This window comes from Natator depressus, chromosome 2 (assembly GCF_965152275.1).
Source record: "Natator depressus isolate rNatDep1 chromosome 2, rNatDep2.hap1, whole genome shotgun sequence".
NCBI lineage: Eukaryota > Metazoa > Chordata > Testudines > Cheloniidae > Natator > Natator depressus.
Genome location: NC_134235.1, coordinates 247,742,642 through 247,754,056, shown reverse-complemented (window position 1 = coordinate 247,754,056; position 11,415 = coordinate 247,742,642).

The window sequence follows — 11,415 nt, the reverse complement described above, 5'->3', positions numbered from 1 at the left end:
CTGCAAGGACCCCACCCTTCGTCACATTTTTTCCTTCCGCCGGCAAGTGCAACTTTAATGCCATCGGCGGCGCGTGACGCAGAGGCGCTCGAAGGGTCCTTCCTAGTCCCCCACCAGGGGGCCCGTTACCGGGTGTACTTTTCCATGGGGGAAGCCTGGTGCTACCTCTGCCGGGCGTTGAGGCATGTCCGGAGGGACTGCCCCTTAGCCCGGCAAGGAGGGGCATCTGGGATCCCAGAGACCTGGCAGGACATCGGCCCCGCCATTGCCAATGCCCCTGGCTGCCCGATACCCGAACCTGCCCCCCCTCCTCTTCGGAGCACCACTACTCCCGCTCAGGCCCAAGGGGCACCTCCCCTACAACGCCCAGACGAGTGGGAGAGCCCTACCCTCGCTGCTGACAATCTGGCGGGGCCTATGGAGGAGGGTGTGGCGGAGATACCACCAGGCATGGGAGAGAGCCTGCCCCAGGGAGAATCCTCCCTCCCTTATGCTGCCCCACCGTTCCCCCCCCAAGTCCCTGAGCCATCGCCTTTACCCCCTGACACGACCCCTGCTAACCAGCCCCCAGATGATGCCATGGAGGGCTGGGCCCTAGTCCAGGGGAAGCGAGGCAAGCGGAAGGCTCGAGCTCCGCCTCATCTACCCGAGGCGGAGGCCCCCCGGAAGACCAGGAAGGGGGGCACTGATGCCGAACCTTCCGCTTTGCCCACGAGTGCGTCCCATCCACCGGTGTCAGCCAGGAAAGACGTGGCAGCACCGGAGGGTAGTGTCTCCCCTCCACAGGAGACACTCCCCTCTGAGACCCTCGAGGAAGCCCCTTCTGTCCTGACGCTACCCGAAGGCCCCATGAACCCCGAGGCAACCGCCATGGCGGGTGCCGGCGGGGAGAACCCCGGGGCGGCGGAAAGTGTTCTCTCCTCCATGTTCGAGGAGATCGAGGCCTTAGATCTGACCTCGCTCGCCCAGGGGGAGGATGACCTTTTGCCAGCAAATCTCGATCTGGGCGACCTCACTCCACCCCTCTTTTCCCCATGCTCCCTCCCCTTAACTGCTGCTTCCGCTCCCACCTCCGAGGAGCCCCTGGACTCCTCCACCGACCCAGCCGCTGATGGCACCCCGCTGACGACCACCGAGCCTGCTCAGGTGACAGCCGGTGGCACGCGGCCGGGACACAAGTCACCAGGGGCACCCCCCGTTGGTGCGGAGCAATCGACTTCCTTCCCGGGCGGGGGCCCTACAGAAGATAATCCACCTCCTGATGCTGTGGCCGCTAAATCCACCACAGAGCGCGCACCCAGTGTCACTGAGAGCTCCCTCCCCACCCCCTTAACCCTTGAGCCTGATCGGGAGGTGCCACCATCCAGCTGCTTGCCTCCCGAAACCCAGAACCTCGCCTCTGCCCCTGCCCCTACCCCTATCCAATTTACCTCCTGCAATGTCATTGCCACCCCCGGGGCTGTCTCCTTCCCTTTCCCAACTGATGACCCCCAGGGAGCGGCCTTTGTGTTCTCCTGCCCCGACCCATTAGGAGCTGCTATTTTCCCTCCACCGCCCCCTATCGCCCCAGAGCTTGAGGCGGTCCTAGAAGCTCCAGCCCATCAGGCACCCCGTCGGGTGTCCGCACCTTGCTTGTCCGTTTAATGGACCGCAGGGCTGCACCAAAGGCCCCGCCAGGGAACAACCGGGAAACCGTAACTCCACCCCCCCATGAGCTGCGAGGAGAGCTGCGGAAGTTTTTAGAGGATGTCCGTGGCTCCCGCAACAAGGTACAACTTGCTCTCCAGCGATGGGGGGACTTTTCTCAAATCCTCTGGGCCACAAGGGCCCTCATGGGGGAAGGTAAAGGGACGTGGAAGCAGGATGCTGCGGCCTACTGGCGGGTCCGCGTCTTCCGTGAACAATTAGTCACCTACGGGATGGGTCACGGACTGCTGCGCGGGCCGCTGGGAGATGCGAGCCTCCCTGCTAGTGAGGACCCCCCCAACCCTCCCCATGACACCTCTCACCATCGCAACATTGAACACCCAGGGTTGTAGAATGGCTCTCCGCAGGTCCCAGGTGCTCTTCTTCCTTTGGGAGAGAGGGTACTCTGTGATTTTCTTGCAGGAGACCCATACAGACCCAACCACCAAAGACAGTTGACGGCTGGAGTCGGGGGACAGGGTCTACTTTAGCCATGCCACGGTTCGACAGGCTGGAGTGGCGACCCTGTTCTCTCCCGACCTATGGCCCGAGGTGCTAGGGGTCTCCGAGGCCGTGCCAGGTCATCTGCTGCATCTCCGGGTCCGTATGGAGGGGCTCGTAGTTAACCTCGTTAATGTCTATGCCCCGACATCGGGCCCAGAGCAGCTGCAATTCTACCAGCGGGCGTCCGCCTTCCTCGGCACCTTAGATTCTCATGAGTGCCTGGTCCTGGGAGGGGACTTTAATACCACCCTCGAGGAACAGGACCGCTTGGGGACCGAGCAGAGCCGGGCCGCTACGGACACCCTCCGGGAGATAATCGAACATCACTCCCTAGTGGACATCTGGCACGACCACCACCCGGATGACACTTCCACGTTCACCTTTGTCCGGGTGGAAGCCCATGGGTCGAGCCACTCCCGGTTGGACCGCATTTATTTATCATGCTTCCATCTCCAAGAGTCCACTCCTCCAGCATTCGGCCGGCCCCATTTTCTGACCATCATCTAGCCACCGTGACAGCTTCCCTCTGTGCGGAGAGGCCAGGGCCGGCCTACTGGCATTTTAACAACAGCCTGTTGGAGGATGAGGGCTTCGTGATGTCCTTCCGGGAATTCTGGCTGGCCTGGCGAGGGCAGCGGCGTGCCTTTCCCTCGGCCCAGCGATGGTGGGACCTGGGGAAGGTGCGTGCCCGGCTTTTCTGCCGCGACTACACCCGGGGCCCCAGCCGACGGAGAAATGCGGCGATAGAGCAGTTGGAACGGGAGGTCTTAGAGCTGGAGAGGCGTCTGGCGGAGCATGCCGGGAGAAGTGGGAGGAGCTCCGGGCCCTCGAGGACCATCGGGCCCGGGGCGCCTTTGTTCGATCCCGCATCCGCCTCCTTCGGGAGATGGATCGCGGCTCCCTCTTCTTCTATGCCCTGGAGAAAACGAGGGAGGCCAAGAAACACGTCACCTGCCTCCTGGCAGAAGATGGCACCCCCCTCATGGAACCAGTGGAGATGTGCGGGAGGGCCTGAGCCTTCTATGCAAGTCTTTTCTCCCCGGATCCGACTGACCCTGGCGCTTGCAGAGTGCTCTGGGAGGAGATCCCTATGGTCAGCGCGAGCGACCGAGACCGGCTACAGTTGCCTCTCACTCTGGCCGAGTTCTCGGAAGCCCTCCGTCGTATGCCCACTAATAAGTCTCCAGGCATGGACGGGCTGACTGTGGATTTCTACCGCGTGTTTTGGGACGGTGACTAGGTCTGGGCCGAGTCTCTGCAGAGCGGGGTCCTCCCTCTTTCGTGCAGGCGAGCTGTGCTCGCCTTATTGCCGAAGAAGGGGGACCTCCGCGATTTATGAAATTGGCGTCCCGTCTCGCTCCTTAGCATGGACTACAAAATCGTAGTGAAAGCAATCTTGCTGCGGCTAGGGTCTGTGCTGGCGGATGTGATCCACCCAGACCAGACCTACACCGTCCCGGACTGCAGTATCTTTGATAACCTATTTCTGGTTCGGGACCTTTTGGAACTCGGGCGTAGAGACGGTCTGTCGTTCACCCTCCTGTCCCTAGATCAGCAGAAGGCTTTCGATAGGGTGGATCATGGGTACCTCCTGAGCACTCTGCGGGCATTTGGCTTCGGACCCCAGTTTGTGGGTTTTCTCCGGGTGCTGTACGCTTCCGCAGAGTGTCTGGTTAAGCTCAACTGGACCCTGACCGAACCGGTCAACTTCGGGCGAGGAGTATGGCAGGGGTGCCCCCTCTCGGGCCAGCTGTACGCTCTGGCGATCGAGCCCTTCCTCTGTCTCCTCCGCAGGAGGTTGACAGGGTTGGTGCTGCGGCAGCCAGAACTGCGGCTGGTCCTGTCGGCGTACGCTGATGACGTGCTCCTCGTGGTCCAGGATCCGGGCGACTTGGTGCGGGTGGAGGCTTGCCAGGCCATCTATTCGGCAGCCTCCTCCGTCCGGGTCAACTGGGTCAAGAGCTCTGGCTTGGCGGTAGGAGACTGGCGGCAGGCGAGCTCCCTCCCACCCGCTCTTCAGACCGTCCGGTGGAGCGCAAGTCCGCTGCTCTACCTTGGCGTTTACCTTTCTGCCACGCATCCCTCTCCACCGGAGAACTGGGAAAACTTAGAGGGCGGGGTGATAGAGCGGCTCTGGAAATGGACGGGACTACTCCGATGTCTCTCCCTCGAAGGGAGAGCGCTGGTGCTTAATCAACTAGTCCTGTCCATGCTCTGGTACCGGCTCAACACCCTGGTCCCAGCCCCGGGTTTCCTGACCAACCTCCGGACATCGATTCTGGGGTTCTTTTGGTCAGGAACGCACTGGGTCACTGTAGGGGTTCTTCATCTACTCTTGAAGGAAGGAGGACAGGGCCTGAAGTGTCTGCACACTCAGGTCTGCATCTTCCGCCTCCAGGCCCTACAGAGGCTCCTTTATGGTGCAGGCAGTTCGGCGTGGAGCATACTGGCGCGCGCCATCCTGCGCTGCATCCGAGGGCTCCGATATGACCGGCAGCTCTTTTATCTCTCTCCGGGAGGTCTTCCGTGAGACCTCTCCGGGCTGCCGGTCTTCTACCAGGACCTCCTCCGGACTTGGAAACTGTTTTTAATGACCAGGTCCGTGGCGGCCACCGAGGGGGCAGATCTCCTCGCGGAGCCCCTGCTACACAATCCGTGTGCAGGTGGCGGAGTCCCGCTCGGTGCGCCAGAGTTTGATCCTGGCAGAAGTCACAAGAGTCGGAGACCTCCTGGACTACGACCGAGGAGACTGGCTGGATCCCCTGACACTCGCTCGGCGCATGGGGCTCTCCAGACTTCGTACCCCCCGGCGTGTACTTCAGGAGGTGAAGGCCGCTTTGCCGCCCGCTGCTAGAGCTTACCTCGACCGGGTCCTGCTCGAGGGCACGCCCCGCCCACCCTCTACCGCAGGCCCACCGGACCTTTTAATTGTACCCCTGCCCCGTAGACCCAATTGACCCCCTCACTCCTTTACGGCAAGCCGGCTGCAGTTCATGCAGCCGGTATGCTTCCAAACCGTGCCAAGGAAACATCTATATACGCTCGTGCTCCACACCCTTCACGCCCTCAACCCTAGTGTCCCGCCCCGACACAAAGTGGCGAGACCTTCTGCCACCTTTGGAGGGTGAGCAGCCCCGGTGGGCCAGCCTATATTCCACCTTGGTTCCGAGGTCCGTCGGGGACATCAGTTGGCGGCTCCTTCACGGAGCTGTGAGCACGGGCACGTACTTGGCATGGGTCAACCCCATCCCAGATACTTGTCCCTTTTGCGGTGTGAGGGAAACCCTGGCACACGTATATTTAGAGTTCGCCAGGCTGCAGCCCCTGTTCCGGCTCCTCACAAATCTTTTATTACGTTTTTGGTTGCATTTTTTCCCTCACCTTTTTATTTATACACTCCCCATCCGTGGCCTCACAAAGTCGCGGGATCTCCTAGTTAGCCTCCTCCTGGCCCTGGCTAAAACGGCCATCTATAAAACCAGAGAGAGGAGGTTGGCCGATGGAGTTTCCTGTGACTGTGGGGCCGTTTTCCGATCCTCGGTCCATTCACGTATCCGGAGGGAGTTCCTCTGGGCGGTGTCCACCGACTCCCTTGATGCTTTTGAGGAGCGGTGGGCGCTGTCCGAGGCTCTCTGCTCCGTGTCCCCATCCGGCTCCCTTTGTTTTGACCCTTTGATTGGGGGAGAGAGTAAGGGACCCCAGCCCCAGCCATTGCTGCTGCGGACGCCACCACCTTAGAGGGGTCCTTTCACACGTGGGTGCACGTGCCCCGCCCCCCCCCACCCCGGGTTGTCCACCCCACAGCCTGCCCCTTTTGTTGGGTGCTTTCAGAGGAGGGAATTGTTTGTGACATTTGGGCGTGGCGCCAGGTAACTTGAGGGGGTGGCAGACCCTGAGCGTCGATGATGCCCCCTCGCTCTGGACCACCAGGTAACTCTGAAGGGTGGAAGACCACGAGAGTCAAGGAAGCCCCCTGCTCTGGGCCCAGGCAAGCTTGAACACTTCCCTCCCCTGAAGCCAATGTGAAAACAATTGTGATTGGTTGCTGTGTTACACATTGCATATGCTGTTGTTTTGTTTTGTAAGTGTGTTATGCAAATAAAAAAATACCTTTTTTGCTTCAAAAAAATTACTCTCCTATAGTCATCTGGCCCAACCCTGTCACAAGTGCTTTGCATGTTCAGTGCACTCTACAGACATTAAGTAATTTTTGTAATACCCCAGTAAAGGAGGATGAATAAGCATCATCATCTTTATAAACATGGGGAAGTTGAAACTGCAGAGCAGTAAAGTGTGTCTTCTCTCTTAGGAGATTTTAAAGGTGACTGATAGGTTAATGATAATCTATTAGCAACATGGAGTGTTTAGTGCTGTGGTGGGTAGAGGTTTGTGTGTAGCTCCACTCTGACTCCCACTCTCATTGTGACTCTGGCTAGGCCTAAGAGGAAAGACAGAAGCCATGTCAGTGGGAGCTCACTAAGATCGATCAGGTCTCTGAGGCAGGATAGCAGGATTCCATGGTTGGGTGTTTCAAATGTTGAGGAAAGGCCCAGCAATGTGAGAGTGCTTTAATGACATTTGTCCAGGCCTACAAGGAGATCATCCCTCAGTGCCAACATTGCAATCCTAGGAGAGTCCAGCATATTAGATGGAGTAAGAGGCAATTGTTGGTGAACTTCTCATTTAGTGTACTCAGGAACAGGAGGTTAGATACTGAATGGTAAGGAGGTTATTTGCAACAAGTGATGCATTCGTAAGCATTGGCTGGATTATTGGCTGTAGGGTAAGTGATCAGATTTCCTTTTTACAGGCGGTGTTAAAGATCTCAGCTTGTAGGAGTCCCACGTGCTCTCAACTCTCCTTCACTAGCCGAAACATGTTCAGCCTGGATCAGAGTTGCAGAGGAGAGTTTGGCTTTGCCGCAGTGCTTAGTACTTTCTGTCTGATTTGGCTGGACTCAGGGTATGTCTACACCATGAAATTAGGTCGATTTTATAGAAGTTAATTTTTCAGAAGCGATTTTATACAGTCGATTGTGTGTGTCCCCACTAAACGCATTAAGTCAGCGGACTGTGTCCACAGAACCACAGCTAGCATCTCCACTGCCCATTGGAATTCTAGGTTGAGCTCCCAATGCATGATGGGGCAAAAACATTGTCGCAGGTGGTTTTGGGTACATGTCGTCAGTTGCCCCTCTCTCCCTCCCTCCATGAAAACAACGGCAGACAATCGTTTCGCGGCTTTTTTCCTGGGTTAACCGCGCAGACGCCATAGCACTGCTAGCCATCCTTCTCAATGGTGTTTTGCTCGCTCCACCGCTTCCGCTGCAACTCTGCTCTCCTGCGAGCTGGAGGCTTCTGCCTCAGGCTGCTCCCCCAGCTGGCAGCACTGCGCGGTCGCATCTACCCCAGCCTACCCCTTGCTCCCATGGCTCATGAAGCCTGGACAGTAGTAAGGAGCAGTTCAACTATAGGCTAAGCAAGTGCAGAATGGTGGTGGGATGTGCCTTTGGACGTTTAAAAGCTCACTGGCGCTGTTGGTCAGACCTCAGCGCAACCAACATTCCCATTGTTATTGCTGCTTGCTGTGTGCTCCATAATATCTGTGAGAGTAAGGGGGAGACGTTTATGGCGGGGTGGGAGGTTGAGGCAAATTGCCTGGCATCCGATTTTGAGCAGCCAGACACCAGGGCGATTAGAAGAGCACAGCAAGGCGCGCTATGCATCAGAGAGGCTTTGAAAACCAGTTTCATGACTGGCGAGACTATGGAGTGACAGTTGTGTGTGTTTCTCCTTGATGCAAACCCGCCCCCTTTGTTGATTTTAATTCCCTGTAAGTCAACTACCCTACCCTCTTCGAAATAAAGTAACTATTGTTTTGAAACCATGCATTCTTTCTTTATTAATTTAAAAAAATTGAGATAACGGGCAAGGTAGCTGCTGGTGGTTTTGGGTCCTTGTCGTCGGTGACCCCTCCCTGCCTCCGTGAAAGCAACGGCAGACAATAATTTCTTACCCTTTTTCCTGGATTGCCTGCGCATACGTCATAGCACTGCAAGCGGGAGCCCGCTCCAATCACCGCTGCAGTTGTGAGCATTGTAAACACCTTGCATTTGCCCTTGGAGATTTTGGCATATATATTGGCATTACGTCTTTTGGAATGGAGTTCTGATAGCATGGATTCATCTCCCCATACAGCGATCAGATCCAGTTGCTCCCATTCAGTCCATGCTGGAGCTCTTTTGCAATTGTGGGACTGCATGGTTTCCTGTGCTGATGAGCTCGCCATGCTGGCCAAACAGGAAATGAAATTCAAAAGCTCCCTGGGGCTTTTCCTGTGTACCTGACTAGTGCATCTGAGTTGAAAGTGCTGCCCAGAGTTGTCACAATGGAGCACTCTGGGATAGCTCCTGGAGGCCAATACCATCGAATTGCGTCCACACTACCCCAAATTCAACCCAGCGATGTCGATTTTAGCACTAATCCCCTTGTTGGGGAGGAGTACAAAAATCGATTTTAAGAGCCCTTTAAGACGACCAAAATGGCTTTGTCATGTGGACGGGTGCAGGGTTAAATTGACCTAACACCGCTTAATTCGACCTAAACTCATAGTGTAGACCACGGCTCAGAGAGGTCTCAGATAATTGATCTTTGGTGTCCTGAAAGGCCATCCTTAGCTGCTGAGATACAGGCTGATAATTCCTCACAATGAGCTGTACTGGGCTCCAGAGATGATTTGAAGGCACTAGGGTTTATCAGGTCACTCACAGACTACAGTATTTCTTCATGGTGTGATTTAGCATCTGCTGTTGTGGAGGAGAGGTGGGATTCCTTTGCTTCTTCCACAGGGAATAGGCTCTCAGGAGGAATTCAAATTCTCAAATTGCTTTGCGCTATCTTGGTAATTAAGATGATGTTTTCATTAGTTTCAGTTCACATGGTATTATTTTAATCTAGATATTTAAAGAAAGTGATTTTTAGCAGATAATGGAACATGGGCAGCACAATGCAAGCCTATAGGGAGCTCATTACCCTTTTCTCAGTTCATTGTAATTTCATCAGTTATTAAATCTGTTTAAGCCTCCTTGCTGCTAGCATATACAATTGGGCTACCTCTATTTTTCACCTTCAACAACAGGCCACTTTCCTTGTCTATGAAAAGGCAAAACACAATTATTGGTAGTATTGAATGATTTGAAAAAGTGAAAAGGAATGGAAGGACTCCCCAAGGAGGGCACTTTCAAGAATGACAGAGACAGCAAATAACGCTGCAGAGGATGAAGAAAAAGATAAGAGTTAGTTCTCTTCTCACTTATGTTAATGCCACTGGCTTTAGATTCCCCTGCCTGCTGAATCCTTTCTGGCTAGTGAGGTGGAGAAGAAAAATACTAGACTGGGGTTCAGGAGAAATGGGTTGAATTTCTAGCTCTGCTACAGACTTCTGATGTGATCTTGGGCAAGTCACTTTCTCTATGGGCCATAGTTCTCTTATCTGAAAAATAGGGATCCTATTCCTATAATACCAGATAGTATTGAGGACAAATTCCATTAATGACTGTAAGGTGCTCAAGTGCAATGGCCATAGAAATACCTTGAAAGACAACCAGGGCGTGCTCTCCCTCTGTAGTTTCCATACTCCCAGTTATTATAAACCCTGGTAATATCTTTTGGCATGAGAGACAGACACACTGGTTGGGACATTATATTACAAGATAAAGTATCATCAGATCTTGACTTTGCAACCCACCTCCCAAATCCACAGGGAGTGCTACAATGGAAATGCTGCATTTCACTCATTTGCAAATGTTGGTCCCAAGATCTTTGTATGAAAGTGGAGGAAGTTAACACAGGTGGTTAGATTGTGGTTTCAAGCCACGGACACCAGGATTACAAAACGTTTGGAGAAACAAGTTGTCATTTATCTGAAACACAATTTACACACAATTCTAGTGCCAGAATGTGCCTGGAATATGTTAAAGTGATATTTACATTAAATGCATGTTGGAGTGAGTTGAGGAGGGAATGCTGGCTCAGCCCAAATTCCTTCTGGGGCTCAGGGCAGCACATGCTGGAGTAGCAACTTCATCATTTGAAAGAGTACAGTGACCACTTCCCTCTTCTCTGGTTCTGCTTTGCTTACTGATGCCAGTGAGTAGGCAGTGCTGGAAGACCAGTCAGCATGCTTACGGAGTGCAAAGACTCCACAGGGAGGAAGATCCATGTACCCTCTTCTCCAACCCGATGCAGGGGAGACAAAGGCTATGTCTACACTACTGCAGTAAGTCAACCTAAGTTATGCAACTCCAGCTACATGAATTACATAGCTGGAGTCAACGTAGCTTAGGTCGACTTACTGCGGTGACTACACCATGCTCGGTCGATGGGAGACACTCTCCTGTTGACTTATCTTACTTTTCTTGTTCCCGATGGAGTATCGGGGTCAACTGGTGAGTGCTCTGCTGTTTATTTAGCGGGTTTTCACTAGACCTGCTAAATTGATCCCCGGTGAATCAATCGCCATAGCGTCGATCCTAAGGTAGTGTAGACATAGCTAAAGATGTGCACTTAATGGGACTGAGAAGAAGCAAAGACATAACCCAGTTATCAACACCCAGCTCTGGGAACCTCTGACTTTCCTTGCTTTGTTCTTTTTAAAGCTGGAACTGAGCTGTATTTGAGGGTGCACACAATATTTATTTCAGATGTTGGGTCTGCAGGTCTTCATCCACAAGCTTCAGCTAAAGATGGAATCCTACAGTCATTACTTAGGAGAAACTCCCATTTTGCCTGAGTAAAAGACTGCACAATGTGGAGCTTAGCATGCACTTCCAAGTATTGGATCTTAGCTGGTGAAAACACATGTTCTGTCATTTCCCCCCTGTCGTAAATATAAAGGGAAGGGTAACCACCTTTCTGTATACAGTGCTATAAAATCCCTCCTAGCCAGAGGCAACATCCTGTTACCTGTAAAGGGTTAAGAAGCCCAACTAACCTGGCTGGCACCTGACCCAAAGGATCAATAAGGAGACAAGATACTTTCAAATCTTGGGGGAGGAGGGAGGTTTTTATTTGTGCTCTTTGTTTATGTGGTTGTTCTCTCTTGGGACTGAGAGAGGCCAGACAGAAATCCGTCTTCTCCAACCCATCCTAATCCAAGTCTCCAATATTGCAACCAGTATAGGTAAGCCAGGCAAGGCGGATTAGTTTATCTTTTGTTTTATGTGAA